This window comes from Schistocerca piceifrons, chromosome X (assembly GCF_021461385.2).
Source record: "Schistocerca piceifrons isolate TAMUIC-IGC-003096 chromosome X, iqSchPice1.1, whole genome shotgun sequence".
Lineage (NCBI taxonomy): Eukaryota > Metazoa > Arthropoda > Insecta > Orthoptera > Acrididae > Schistocerca > Schistocerca piceifrons.
Window position 1 is genome coordinate 807,121,294 of NC_060149.1, and position 16,093 is coordinate 807,137,386.

A 16,093-nucleotide genomic window follows, 5' to 3' on the forward strand; every position below is an offset into this window, starting at 1 on the left:
GGACTATCTTTGGTAAATTTATCTTTGCAGAAATGCTATGTATTTTCTACCTCGCAAGCATTCAGTTGCTGCTATACTGAAGCTGATCTCTCATATATTGGCCCTTTCAAGAGCAAACTGAACTGTAAATGCTAATTTGATATGTATTTTAATGCTGAATAAGATTGATAAAAGAGAACTTGAATTTGTTACATATTTGAAATAGATCAAACAATGTGCAATGTCATAACTAGTCTAATGGCCACCTGGATAATTGCCTAAAGAACTATACTCAGGTTTCTTAGTACCAAAATAATTTATGCTGTTGAAATAGATAATTCAAATTTAAGTGTTATGTGATCTCGCCTTATGAAGAGAAAGTTACATTTATAATTCTTAAAATGTGTATACATCAGAGTGTAAGTACTTGGAAAAAATGTCACACTTCTTAACTTGTAAAACAGTGAATACTTACGTCAAGTTACACACATTCAGTTCTGTCGAAGATTTTTCTGGGTATTTAATATTATTACAAACTAAACATTGTTTTACATGCCTCCCTTCCATTATATGTACCCTGAAGGACATTATGTTTTGAAATGTTAACTTGTTAAGAAAACTAAAACTAATTATCATTACTTTCCTTATCTGCTTAGCTTGTCGGATGTAGATCATTTCTGTTTCTCATATTTCATTTATGTATGTTTGTTTAGCAGTTACTGAACTTGGATCTGCTGCAATTTTGGAATAATTTTACATCAGTCAGTTTGGGAGGGTAAATAATGTAGTGTGTGATATCTGTTCGTAAGAGGGATAAATGATTTTGCGTTCTTGTATTTAAACTGGTGCATATTGAGTATTTTAGGTGAGAAAGTATGTCTGCCACTATTGTCTGAATAGGTGTAAGGAAACAACTGCACAGTCGATGCCCACATTACCTGCTGTGCCAGTTCATTGAACATTAGTGTGTCAAGTATATTTGGCTGAATTGTAATCATCTATCTGAGTAAAATAAGTGTGCTCAGCATTACACTGTTCAAGCAGGTCAGTGTATTGTACACTTTCAAGATAGCCAACCTTAGTTTTGCTATTATACTTTTAATTTTATATCTTACTTGTAAATAGATGTTGGTTGTATTGGAATTTTACATTCATTTTTCATGCTGATAGGGCCTGGTTATTAAATTGTGCTTTGGAAAAATATTCATTGTGTTATACCTTTCATTTAAATCACTGTTTTAATCTGAAATGAAATTGTCTGGGTTTTTCTATTGTGTCCGTTTCTTCTCTTAGGAAATTTTATGTTCACTTGCTGATACATTCTTCTATATAGCGGCCCCGTACTAGAGTGTAGAACAATCGAGTGGAAGTGCAGTGATGGGATCATGTGGTGAGCTGAGGCACTATTGAGGCATCACTCGGTTAACAGTTATTTGTTTCCAAGAGTGTGCAATCACTCAGTCTTCTTCCCAGTGAAGCCTAGCAGCGGCTGTGCTGAGCCAGCTTTGCATGGAGTTGCAGCATCCGTCGGAGGCCCCTTGCACTTTCTGGGGTCAGTACTGTAGCGTCAGCACAGGAGGGTGCAGCAGCCAGCACGTCTCTGCAGCCTGGAATGGCTGTGGACATCTGGAGCCTCAGTGCTCTTGTTGAGTGAACCTACAGTTGGGCTCTGCCAAAGAAATGTGCATGACCCTTTCATTGAGACGATGTGTAGGTAAAAGATAAAACAGCAACATGAAAGACAGCCCGAGAGGCGGTCACAGCATATGACTAGCAAGGTGGTACTTGCACTGCCCTGGAGTGTCGGCATAGGCACCCTGCTCCCAAGCTGAACAGCTCATAGACAAGCAGATCAGTTCTTCATCTATGGAAGATTGGGCCGGTCCTCATCTTCACTCAATCACAGCCAATCACTGTGGTGACTGACAGGGATGCAGTGCGGAGAGTTGAAGTTCTGTCCACAGTCGGACGACTGTGGATTCGTAGTAGTGGATTCCGAGCTGACAGTGGCTGTAGACACCAGGCCATCCTGTAACTAGTAGAGTTGACCTTCCATCAGTATCAATGATGCAGACAGAATAGTTTTGTCATAAAAATGAGTGTGAGGAGACTGAGGGTTTTATAGTATTTGATGACAAGATTCCCTCCTGTACTGGTGCCTGAATGTGTTCCAATTTTCGCAGCCTGTCATTATTCTAGACTGGCCTGATGTTTAGTTTCAGGGCATTTCTTAACGCAAGTTTGCAGCCTAAAAGGCATTCTTGTGTCAGCCCTAGGGTTTCAGTTCTGTTCAAGTACAAGATGTTCACTCAGATCAATATCCAAAATATCAGTACCTGAAGTGTAATAAACAGTTTCAGCATTTAGAATTGGAACATAGATTGCATCCATTGAAAATTTTGATTTTATGGTGGAAGTTAGGAGTGATAGGGCTGGGTTGAGAGGTGTGCAACAACATTCAGGAAACATTTTTATTAATCACCTAAAATCTTAAGTGATAAATCGAAATAAAAAGGCATGTGATCAAAATCTTCAGAAGGTTCAAATAACTTAGGGTTTGCTGCCAGGTGATGTCGTCGACCATCACCAATATTTCAACAAGAGCACACACCCTGCCATTCTCAAGGCACAACTGCTATCTTGAGAATGGCAGGTTGTGCTCCTGTCGAAATATCAGCGGTGGTCGACGACGTCACCCGGCAGCAATCCCGTAAGTTATTTGAACATTCAATTCGCCAGGAAAAGTTAAGGTCTCTTCAGAAGGTTGTTGTTATTTGGGTACATGTCTTTGTTGCATAGTTACCGTGCTTCTGCGGCAGATGGAGGTCTGTGATCTTTCATAGATTTCCTTCTCCATAAATATAATTCAGGAAGAATATCTTCTACTCTACATTCCATATCCTCAATGTAGAATTCAATTAAGGTGTTGAACTCTTCTTGTTGTTGGCTATTCAAGAATATTTCGCCAATTGAAATTGGGAGTAGTGAAGAAAATCCAGACAGCACTTTCTTATGTTCTGTCAACTTTAACTCTGTCATAAAGCAATCTAAAATAACTAGAACCAAACTATTTATTGATTATTTAAATGGTAGCCCCCCCTAGCTTTAACGCTTTCACTGCAGTGGATGAGTTACTTCTATATCTCAGTGAATAAAAAAAGTTTATAATGTTTGTTACACAACATTTGTTCCTCTCTGCATGCTGTCACGTGCAAGAAAAAATCATTTCGATATCGTGAACTATTTATGAGATGATATGATTGTTTCGACCACATAATTCCTGGTGTGCATAAATGGAATCAACAGTGTCGTGCACAACTGTCTGCCAGGTATAAAAATAGACTATCATTCTGCTCTCAGTATTAAATAAAATTTTGGTACTTTTCCTACCCAGCAATGTATGATCTAAAATCAACCATATGCAAACCTACACAGTGCATTTTTACCTCCACAAACTCTTCAACATTTTGTGCAATGCTTTACGTAATATGTTGCAGCACAGTAACTATGACAAATAATGAAAGAAATTCAGTCCATTATCAAGCAAAGATATCAGACTGTAAGATACGCAAAAATCAAATTTTTCACGGAATAGTTTTCTTAAAATTGGATAATAACTATTTCATAGCAGCCTGAACACTGTCTCCCAATACTGGTAGCAACATTAGGCGAGCAGTATAGCAACAACAAAGCTGCGCTTGTTTCAGAAAGCAGAGTCCATATCTACAGCAGTCAAGGGTTTAATATTAAATGGATGATACAAAAGCTACATTTACTATTGTGCAAGGTTAGCATTATTTAACAACAAATCACTCTACCAAGCCAATGCCAAGTTAAGCTACAGCCGCAGTGGAGTGTGCAGTGCAGGGAAATTGGGAAGGAGAAGTTTGTCACCATGCTAAGGAGGGACATAAGAGGGGGAATGTTGTCTGTCTACTATAAAATGATGCAACTTTAGGCATGCAGATAATCAGCTATGGTATAAATTACACACTGAAGTAACAAGGTTGTGTGAAAGCATGTTATAGTGTTGTTCATACTCAAAGAAGGTCATTATGCTATTTGTTTTTCAGTTTACATGAAACAAGAGTTCACCGCCCTGCTGTAATGCTACAGCTGTTAGATCATGTAAGTTGGCAGCAGTCACAAACATAAGATAGTTGACCTGAAGTGTACCAACAGCAGTTAGAGAACCGAAGCTCAACTTAACATTGACAGTTTCTCCTCACCCCCCCCCCCCCCCCCACCTGTTGTACCTCTTGTTTCCTCCTCTTCTCCTCATTTTTCTTTTTCCATGCACCTATTTTGTTTCCTAAATACAAACACATCTAGGGATTACAGGTGCTTAGCAGTTTTTAATAATAAAGCTGATCTTTGGGTGAAAACTGTTATAAAGTCATGAAATTTATATGGTTTCTTCAGCCTTTTATGACAAAATCAGAAGAGTGTTGTCAACAAGATAATCGGTTCATTGTCTTGCCATCCCCCCCCCCCCCCCCTCTCCGGTATACCTTCCCAAAACAGCACACACATTAAACTCTTCCTAAACCATTCCGGACAATGAGAAACTGCAGAAAATCCTCCTTTTTATGTGGGCATATCACAGATATTTATCATTGCTCAGCCAGATGTGCAGGTAAGTGTTTTGGCATGTAAATCAGTGTTAGTAGCTAGTATGTTATCAGAATGGCATGGTGCAACCATCCAGAACATTTTCTTAGATAAAAGTGGCTATGAAAAACTAAAACATTCACAAACATTAGTTTTTAGTGGCTTGGTCCCAGATGTAACAGCAACGGGTTACAAGGCAGCAATATTTAGTATCTGGTATCATCACAAACATTAGTTTTTAGTGGCTTGGTCCCAGATGTAACAGCAACTGGTTACAAGGCAGCAATATTTAGTATCTGGTATCATGTAGGATGTTGTATCATGTATGAGATAGAGATGCACATGATATAAAAATTTCTAAGTTTAATTTATTGCTGTTCATGAGAGAAGACAAATACATAAGTTGTGATATGCTGCCTGTAATGAACTTTTGATAACAAGTCTATGTAATTGTGCATATATAACAGAATATATTTGTTTCTAAAAAATCTCCTCATTTATAATTACAAATAGATGGAAAAAACATGAGGACACATTAGCTGTTAATGCATTTAATTTGTATATCAGCCTTAAATGGAACTGGTTTATGAAATTGTTAAGATGAAGCTGTGAGTCCTTTCAAATGAATTGTTTCCTGTTTTTATAATTTTTAGTATCTCTTTGTGTGTTAGTCACTTAATTGTCACTAAGACAAATGGAAAGTGTTTACCAACAGATATCTGCAATAGTTAACTACACATTTATTGTAACATCAGTATTATATGTGACTGGCTATTGAAATTGCTCAAGTAGTCACACTGTATTTTTCAATTTTTTCTTCTGTTGTGTAGTTTTACTGCAGCCTCATTACCTATATTGTTTGTATACAATCATAAATATTTGTACAGAAAGATTGTTTTTATAATGCACAAATAAAATATATGGAAAAACTGAAAAAACGTATGTCTTGATGTTTTATTGTACTAATTTGAATATGAGAAACTGTTTATCTGGAACATGTGAATGATATTTTTATGAGATTGCAAAACTGATAACTGATTTCATGAAGCAACACTGAATCATTGGATATTAGCAGTTTCTGTAAGCATAGCCAAGAAAAATTAATGTTCCCATTTCTGTCAGTTTTAGTGTCAGGATGTAGTACCATGTCATAGTGTATAAAATTTTCCAAAGTCTAGCAAATATTCAGACATATAGATGTCCATTAAACATGTGTAATAGTTTGAAAGGCCTGTCTCTGTTGCTTGGTATACATGTGTGTGTGTGTCCAATTCAATTGCTAATGAGTAGGGACCTGACAATGTAGCATCTATTCTTGGCAAAATTTGCATGTAATATATTTTAATGATTAGCCATACACATCCAGAGTTTGTCACAGTATGTGCCTGAAGATATAGGCTTAGTGTGTTGAGACTAACTAAAAAAGTGTTTGGAATGTTTGCCTTTCAAACACATCACCTTATTTCCAAAATGTCCTTTACTTGCTTTCTCATTTGGGCTCTGTTTGTGATTCCAAAAAATGATTGTGTATGTTGAGAATCAACAGCATTTACCTGCCGGTGAACAGAATGCTTCTGATTTAAGATATTTCTTGGCATTATTTTTCTCTTCCCACACAAATAACTGCAAAATAGGCAGAAGTTTTTGTGGCCATTCATAGCCATTTGACCCATATTTGACAACGCTACAGATGGAGCTGATGAGGTACTGAGCATAGAATTAGAACAGAAAGAATTCTGTTTGCACGTTAGAAGACTTTCGGCGTGGTCAAAATACTTCAACAGGTTCTGTTGCTCGGTTCGAATAGTGCAGAGTGCGAGAACTATAAACTGCCAGATGGCCATGATTGTAAACAAACTGGGATTATGAACATCATAGGGGATTGTCGTAGTGATTGCCGACCCCTTCTGGTGTTCCGAGGGGTCGTAATCGATCACAGAGATTAGTCTTTTTTTCATTCATTTCATAATAAGAAAGGAAAACAATTAGCAACACAAAGCATTTGCTAACAGCTACCACACAGCTGCTTGCATAGGCCGACTTTGTTGTTAATGAGGTAGTTCAGACTCGACCTCTGAGAATATTTGATGCAACCACAGTTCAAAACATCCGCCACCTAAAACTGGTGTATTACAGTTCCACATTCACTATGTTTACATGGGGCTCCCAAAATTATTTCGTAAAACTGATTTCCCAATCCTGCAATAGATTTTCTCTCCCATGTAAACATACAATTATTTTTAAACATTCTTAGGTTATCAGGTTATAACTTGTAGATAAGTTTTGGCTAATGTTGATGGAGAATTCTTTCAGTGAAGGAAAGTATCAGTTGTCTACCTCTAATATTAATTAAAGAGTATAAGCCATTGTACTGATTAAATCGGAAACTGAAACAGCTGATTTCCAAATCCAGTGTAGCAAAACCACTTCATTCCTTAATATGGAAATAATATGACAGCGAAAAATGATTTCTGAAATTCGATTTTTGCATTCTGGAAGTTGTCTCGTGTAAACATAGTGATTATACCAATTTTTAAACTTTTGTTAGTAGACAAACGTACATGTTTCTTTGTTCTCAGATGAAAGGTCCTCTGGCCGAGCCCTGTGGTTTATTACAGGACATATAGAGACCATTCAACCACCCACCCACAATATAGACGCTGCACCAGAGCACTACTGAACCGATTCATCATTTTGTTCATGTAATTCTTAGTTTGCAAACATGTTATTGTGCATATTATTAAACTATAATAAAATAGTTAATTTGGATAAAATTCTCATGAAAAAGCTTTTATTAGGACATTTCATGTTTTCACATTTTTTAGGAAGAATTGGCATTTACTGCAAAATGTGAATGTTTCAGGTCATTACTAATGAGTGATTATGTTGCCTTGTCACTAAAGCTGCTTTTTCATGTCATGTACTAGCCAGACTAATATGCAAACAAGAACATTTTATGCAGATAACAGCTGTTTTTGTCTTTCATACCACTTCTGATGAAATGGTATGAATGCCACACCTAAAGCAATTAAATACCAAAAGTTTCCAGACATGTAATACCCTATAGTGCCCTAGTCTATGAGGGGAAAACAGATCACATCTGCCCCAATCCTACATGCGCTCAAATCCTTATTGTAAAATAGTGTAACTTTCAATGCACATTGTATGGTTGAAAAGGATGTACAGATCACAAAATAGATGCTAAGCACCTTGAGAGTAATAGGTTGGTTCAGGTGTTTTGAAAACCAGCTCTACTTGCTGCCTCAGTGTTAAGGTTACACCCATAGCATATCAACCATGAGAATTTACCATCAAATTGCAAGTTGTTATGCATAAATTATATTCTCTCTCTGTCATGAGAATTTCATATGATTTCTTGCTTACCACTGAATTTTATTTTCATGAAGTATCTGAAAGCAATGAGATTATTTCAGTTGTGTACAAAACAAGACATTAGGATACTTTCTCCTCCATATATCCTTTCTCCAAAATACAACTATAGTCTACATGCTAGTCCACTTTCAGCAACGAAATAACAATTGTGTGGCCTTTCAATAATCAGATCTCCCTGTCTTTTTGCACGTATGCCTTTCACTTGTATTTAAACCACAACATTCTCTTGTATTTATTTGTCTATTGTTTTCTTGAGTTCCTGAGAGGAAAGTGAAAGGAATGTTAAGAAAGGTTGGAAAATGTTTTATTCAGCAGTTGCAACTATAAACCAGTCACTTATCCTGTAAACAAAAATGAGAAAACTCAACAAATTACATGTAGCAGACCAACACAAGGCACTTAAAAACACGTAGCTCAGAACTTGTTATACTTCGAGATATCTTTCTTTGTAATGTAATCACACACAGACACTGGAACTCTCTCACTCAGGACTGCAACAAAACTGACTGACTAGTTGCTCATTCAGAAGGGAGTGACAGGAGAAGAAAAGTGTGGTACAGCTAGATGTATACATCCTGAAATTTCCCTTACTATAATAAGACTAATTACTTGTGTAGACACCAGCAAACATCAGTCTGCAAGGAAGAATCTTGCGTTCCAATTCATTTGTGTTATGTTTTAACAACTGTGTGTTAAAGATTGTGTGGAGGCAGGGAGAACTACATCAAATTCACTTGTAGTCATAGCTTTACTCAGAAACAAAATCAAAGCATGATCAAAATGTTTGTAAAGACAGTTGTCAGATATGTCACTATGATGAGATTTCCATAGTGAAAAGACAAATACAAGATATAAAGCTATGGAAACAATCTAAGAGTATTCCCTTCCTTTATAGAATGTATGATTGATGTGATACATAGGTAAAGCCTCTGGGCTAGACAGAATTCAAAAGCTAATGCATAAAATAGCTCCTGTACAGACTGAATTTTATAATGGATGTCTAACTCAGGTCTGAAGGTGAGTACAGGTTGTTCGTAGAAAAATAACAGATAATGATCTAGTGGACCAAAAGTCCTATCACCCTATATTTGTATTCAGTGTGATGGGCAAAAGAGAAGAGAAATATAATATGGCAGAATCTCATGTAATGAAATACATGGAATTAACCAGTGGCAGTTAGGATTTTGATTAGGTGTGTCGACAGAGGAAGCAATAAACGAAGCAGGCATATTAATCCTTATATCAAATATTAATATAAAAAGTGGTTACAAACAATCTGAAAACCTCGTAAAGGTGTTGCAGTGTAGGTTGCACTGAGAGATAGCTGTAAAGAAAAAAATTAAATATGTTGTGCCATTTCAGGGTTAATTTGCATTGAAGTTGGCCAATCTGGCTGTTGCATGTGCCAATTTGAGCGACCCGCCAGAGGCAGTGTCGCCAAATGTGATCTTTGTCCAATTTCCTAAAATCAAATAAAAAAGCAATACAAAAATTGGACATGGGACAGTAATAAGGACTGAACCCAAGCCAAAGGCTGAACAGTTCCATGCACTATTATCTACAATATGAGAACTGACACTAATTGCATCTGGTAGGTACCTTGAATTTGCCCCCACAACTATTTTTTTCTTAACAGTTATTTCTCAGCACAATCTTCCCTGCAACACACTTACAAGCTTTTCAGACTGTTTCTGACCACCGTTTATAGTAGGAAATATGCCAGATATTTCTAGTACTTTTGACAAGCTTTGGTTGTTTTGTATGTTCTTTTTGTTATGGGAGACATAGTGTGTGAGGATTTCTATGATTGTTTCAAAGACTATTGCAATAATTGCATTGGGAGTGTCATTTCGAAAGAACATTATTACCAAAGTATAAAGGAAAGCTTGTCCACAGGTATGTATATGTATGTATGCCGTATGTGGAGCTCATCTTTTTTACATCATTATGAAACCACTGTTGTAAACTAGAAAATGAGAATGCTTCCCCTTGGAACATTATTTTGTACCAAAGACTAACATTTGTTTGGTGGTAGCACAGTGGTATAAAAGCACAAAACCTTTTATTGTTACCAAAGCAATCGATTTACATAATGCTAAAAGGACGTTTAGTGTATCCCAGGCATGAGAATACAAGGCTCATCTGTGCAAAGTTGGTCTTAAGCTAGTTGCCTCGGGATTTGTTGGAAGGAAAAATTGTATTTCACCTACACATTGAAAAAATAAACCAGTCAGTTATGTTGTTGTTCAATGAACATATTGGTGCTTAACCTACTGTTACAAAAATTTATCATAATAGTTTCCTTGCTTCAGTAGTGGTATTGACAAAAACGTATGAGCCCACACATCTGACCTTTTAAAATGGGTTGCAATAGAAAAGTCAAATGAGAGATCATTCTCCTAGGTATTCAGATCTCCCCACTGCAGACACCACTAGTAACATGAAGGGTTTGTCCATTGAACTTGATAATTAAGAGTACTATAACACACACATGGCAGAGATAGTAGGAAACTTCTCATACATGCCCCAAGCCTTTTGGAATGTTTATCTGTGATTAAGAGAGATTAAAACTACAATTTTTCCAGCCCATATATATAGGGTGGTGGTTTTCCTTACCAGCCATGGCTGCTACCAAGCATATTCACATGAAGCAAGGAAAAGGCATATACACTGTAGTGAAATTGGTGCTCCTGGATGAATGAAACATAATGTAATATATTAGTGGACAGTATATCTGCAGATGAGATATACAGGAAGAAAGTCATTGACATATATGAGAGGAATAGTCTGAGAAATACATGAATGAAGTATACTTAACAAGTCAGTAGAATAAGTATCTGATGGCATTAAAATTATGCAAAAATAAAACTGCCAATGGGAAGATACGTGGGAGCTTCATGGCATTCCCTGAGCTTCACTCACTGAGGAGAAAAAATAATACAACCAATGACTGGGAGTCTGGTGTCACCAGTGATGTAATGGATCTGACTGCTGCTATGATCTGTTACCACAATGTTAATTTCCTGTGATAACATATATGGGCCTGCAGTCAACTTACAATATTATATAGTTATAGCACTTTGTTTAGAAGTAAATTTAAATTATTGGTAGGTTATTAGACTGGATAAAGTAGTATAATAGCTGTAATCACTGGAGTATCCAACATGACATAGTATATATAATTGTAACTTTAAGAATAGTCACATGATAGATACACAGAGCTACAGACATATTGTATTGGCATCAATTTGTAATGTAGTAGTGAATTGCATATTGTGCATACAAATGGTGTCTTTTTTTTTTAAATATAATAATTCATATGTAGGATCCAAAATGTATTGTGCTAGTAGCTAATCTGCATATCATCTTACAGTGTTCACGAGATATAAAATTTTGTAGATAGTAATTACTAGGTTGATGCCTGTTTCTTGCCTTTTCTATTGTGAACTACATGTATTTATGGAGAAAATGTATTACTATGATGTAGACTATTTTGCAGGTACAAGGAAATATGTACAAATATAAGCAATAATGTAAAGTCTTTTTCCTGCATATGTACACATTTAAGGGCACAAAAGTATTCAAATGCAGTATTATTAACACTGAGAGCTTAATTAAATTAATTACAGACATTGACAAAAGTAAGTCTGTGAGGGCAGATCATGAGTCATGCCTGGGTAGCTCAGTCAATAGAGCAGTTTCTGGCAAAAGGCAAAGCATCTAGATTTGAGTCCCAGTCTGCCCCAAAGATTTAATTAGCTAGAAAGTTTAAAACTACTAGGAAGTGCATGTTTAATGAAAACTGGTGTATAATTAACTCATTTTAAATAATTCAGAATCAATGAGCCTATCTATTGTCATCTGTAGCACTGAAGATAAATAACACTTGACTGAGAGTTATCCATGTTGATGTATTACAGTAACGAATGTCAAAGAATAAAAGAAATTATGTACTATTTATTTATTGCACTAGTAGCCTAATATGGAAAAAGATAAACACAGTTATAGGAATTGGCATAAAATATTACATTAGTAAACTCCTCAAACTGAATGTAAGACAAAACATAAACAGTTTCACATAAAATGGGAAATATAACTGACATGTTATGCAAAAAATTAGCAACAGTCTATTACTGCATTCAGTTTCAAGCCATTTATCCACTGACTTACAGAATTTAAAACAAAATGAGTGGTCAAGATGAAGTTCATGATCTTCATGCTGTGAGTAAGAACTATTCATGTGGACCCACTGAAATTTAATAATTGCTAATTTCGTATTGTGTGGGTATTTCAGGGAGACAACCAATATTTGTATCTGTAGCAAGCCAGTAACTTTAGTGTTAATGTTATATGGTATAAGAGGGAACATATTAGATTGTATCCTATCATTCCTGATCAACAGGAGCCAACACACAGAAATCACAAAGATGACAGAAGAGAAAATAAGATATGAAGTGAGAATTCTAGATTCTCTGTCCCTTAGGGATCCACTTTTGTCCCATTGCTTTTAATTTAATACACAAATCACATCCCAAGCATTATTAATTATGGAAATATACCGGGTGATCAAAAAGTCAGTATAAATTTGAAAACTGACTTATCGCGGAATACTGTAGATAGAGAGGTACAAATTGACACACATGCTTGGAATGACATGGGGTTTTATTAGAACCAAAAAATACAAAAGTTCAAAAAATGACTGACAGATGGCGCTTCATCTGGTCAGAATACCAACAATTAGCATAACAAAGTAAGACAAAGCAAAGATGATGTTCTTTACAGGAAATGCTCAATATGTCCACCATCATTCCTCAATAATAGCTGTAGTCGAGGAATAATGTTGTGAACAGCACTGTAAAGGATGCTCAGAGTTATGGTGAGGCATTGGCACCGGATGTTGTCTTTCAGCATCCCTAGAGATGTCGGTCGATCATGATACACTTGCGACTTCAGGTAACCCCAGAGCCAATAATCGCATGGACTGAGGTCTGGGGATCTGGGAGGCCAAGCATGACAATTGTCATGTGCAGTCACTGACGTTTTGCTGTCCAGCGCCATCTGTTGGACATTTTGTGAACTACTTTTGTGTGTGTGTGTGTGTGTGTGTGTGTGTGTGTGTGTGTGTGTGTGTGTGTGTGTGTGTGTGTGTGAGCATTGATTTATATCAGTGGGGAAACCTAGAAATATTACTCAGTTTGTCTAAATTTCAAATTATAAAACCTTTGCAATGAAAATATCAACTTTTGCATAAATGAGTGCACAGCAGAAAACTCCAGGTACACAAAATTGCTTTGAATAATGATACATGAAAACGTAAACTGGGATAAGCTCATCGAATATGCAAGTAAGAAACTCATCTCAGACCTATATGTGCTGCACAAACTCAGCTACCCAAAAGTGAGAAATATTGTGAAACATGATATTGATTACTGTATATATCTTTGACATTAAGTGTTGGCATAATTTTGTTGGCAGGCACCTCTAAAACAAATATTAACACAGTATTCAAATTACAAAAAAGAGCAGTAAGAATGAAGGCCAACCTTAAAAGGAGAGAATCATGTAGGCCAGCATTTAATGCACTTAAGAAACTAACAGTACCCAGTATCATCTACACAAATTCTTATGCTGAACAAACTTCAGTGTGCTGCTGATACTCAAGATGATAAGGCACAACACAACTATGACACAAGGAAATAGAAACTCTTCCATGAGCCGATAAGTGATACCATGAAATACAAATTAAAGCTATCATACGCAACACCAAAATTCCCAGAAAAATGCCCTTCAAACTTGAGAGAAATAGTAAATAAGAAATTTTTCAAAAATGTCAAAAACTTTCTGATAGAAAACTGTTACTATAGTATAAGTGATTTAATGTGCACTGCAGTTTAAGACAAATTGCAATGTAGTTACTATATCAAAAAGAGATCTAATTTATATGTACAAGTACATATAGCATAAGAAATGTAAAGTTTTCCCCTCTTCCTCATCCTCACATTCAGGCAGCATGGTGTGGTGGTGGGGGAAATATGAAGCAAGGGTGAGAGCTTTGACACTCGGGCCTGAGCACGGCCCGTGAGCCAAAATCTTGGTAGCCCCTGCCCTAAAGATTTTAACATTCACACACTGAAAGTGTGTGCAGACCATTATTCCAGCCCATTTGAAGATGAATGGAAAGTGGGTTTGGTAAAATGTTTAATTCTGTTGTGAGTGCATACACTTTGGGAATCTGATGCTTTTCTCTGCCTCGTGGTGACTAGGTGTTGTGTGATGTCCTTAGGTTAGTTTGGTTTAAGTAGTTCTAAGTTCTAGGGGACTGATAACCTCAGCAGTTAAGTCCCATAGTGCTCAGAGCCATTTGAAGCCAATCTGATGCTACGAATTTTGGGGCTGTTGATGGTCACCAGTGTGCGAGGTGCACCCTGTATTGTGAAGATCTGCTCCAAGCCTACCACAATGGCTGCTGCTGTTGTCGCCAAAGACAGATGACATACAAGAAGTAAGAAAAGGTGTCTGTGATGATAAACCACAGAACCTCAAGAAAGGGCGAATGAAGCTGGTGTGAACTTGGTTTCGTGACTGTGTCAGATTGACCAGAGAGAGGACAACTGTGGTGAGGGCCAGCTGGTGTGCCCACAAAATGCCACACTGTCAAACCACCCACACAACATCATCATCCATTAAATGTCAATAGATGTAGCAGTGTGCCAGATACTTTGTTCTAGACACCCTTCAGTGGGATTGATGCAGTTCGTGGAGCACTTGATGTTGTGTTGGCAGAAGAGCCAACACCGTGTTACTATTGGAGGCCAAAATGCACGCGTTTTAGCTCCCGCAGGCTGGCGTGAGGAGGGAAGGACTATACTGACATGAGGTATGGAACATGACAAGGAATCAAGGAATTAGAATTCAGAAAGCGGACGTAATTATTTTGATACTTAACTTTAATCCATTAATGATAAACGTCGCTCTTGACGGTACATGATTCACAATATTGTCTGTTCAGAATTCATTCTAATTACTGAATATGGCACCTTGCTAGGTCGTAGCAAATGACGTAGCTGAAGGCTATGCTAAACTATTGTCTCTGCAAATGAGAGCGTATGTAGGCAGTGAACCATCACTAGCAAAGTCGGCTGTACAACTGGGGCGAGTGCTAGGGAGTCTCTCTAGACTAGACCTGCCATGTGGCGGTGCTCGTACTGCAATCACTGATAGTGGCGACACACAGGTCCGACATATAATAACGGACCGCGGCTGATTTAAAGGCTACCACCTAGCAAGTGTGGTGTCTGGCGGTGACACCACACATGATATGGCATGGATGGTGTTAGCACCATCAGGCACTATTCATCACCTTCCATAAGGAGCACCACACCTTGATGAACCTGAAGCTCTTGCCTAAAAAAAGGAAAAGAAGAAAGAAAGAAAAACAGTAAAAGGCCTGCATATGAGAGCTTGGTAGCAAAATTGATTGGACATTTCTCAGAAATTTAAATGGATTTCACCTAGTGATTGTTCCAGTTCGCTGTCTAACCGAAAACAAACTGTCTCCCAGAACTCGAATTCAGGATCTGTACCTGCTGGAAAGTAAGAAAGTGCATCTGCATTAAAGATTAGAATTATGAGTAGGGGAGGGGGGGGGGGGCGGTCATGAATGGAGTATTGAAAATTTGGCAAACAGAGAATTGTGCTGTACCCTACAGAAATTTTGTCTAAAATCAAAAAAGTGACAAGAGTAGTTAGTGGTCGTCAGAAAGAAAATTAAATTTGTGACCACATAAATTAAATGCAAAATCTATGGACATCATAAATGATGGCCAACACCTTCTCTATGAATAATGTTCTCAAACTGCGGTAAGCATTTTTCACAATAATACAACAGGATTCTCCATACCCTCCTCCAACATATGAGAGAGAGCAGTCCTGATGCTGCATGGGGATGCATCTGTTGCCAACAGAGGGACTGGTAAGTCACAAGCAGAGTGCTGATCAGAGAGACAGTTTTAACTTCTGAAAAGCCCCATTGAACTCTTCAGACTATTGAAAAGGAGCTCCAGTTTACCAAAGTTGATTTAAAGGTGTGGTTGAGGAGGCTGCTTTGGGA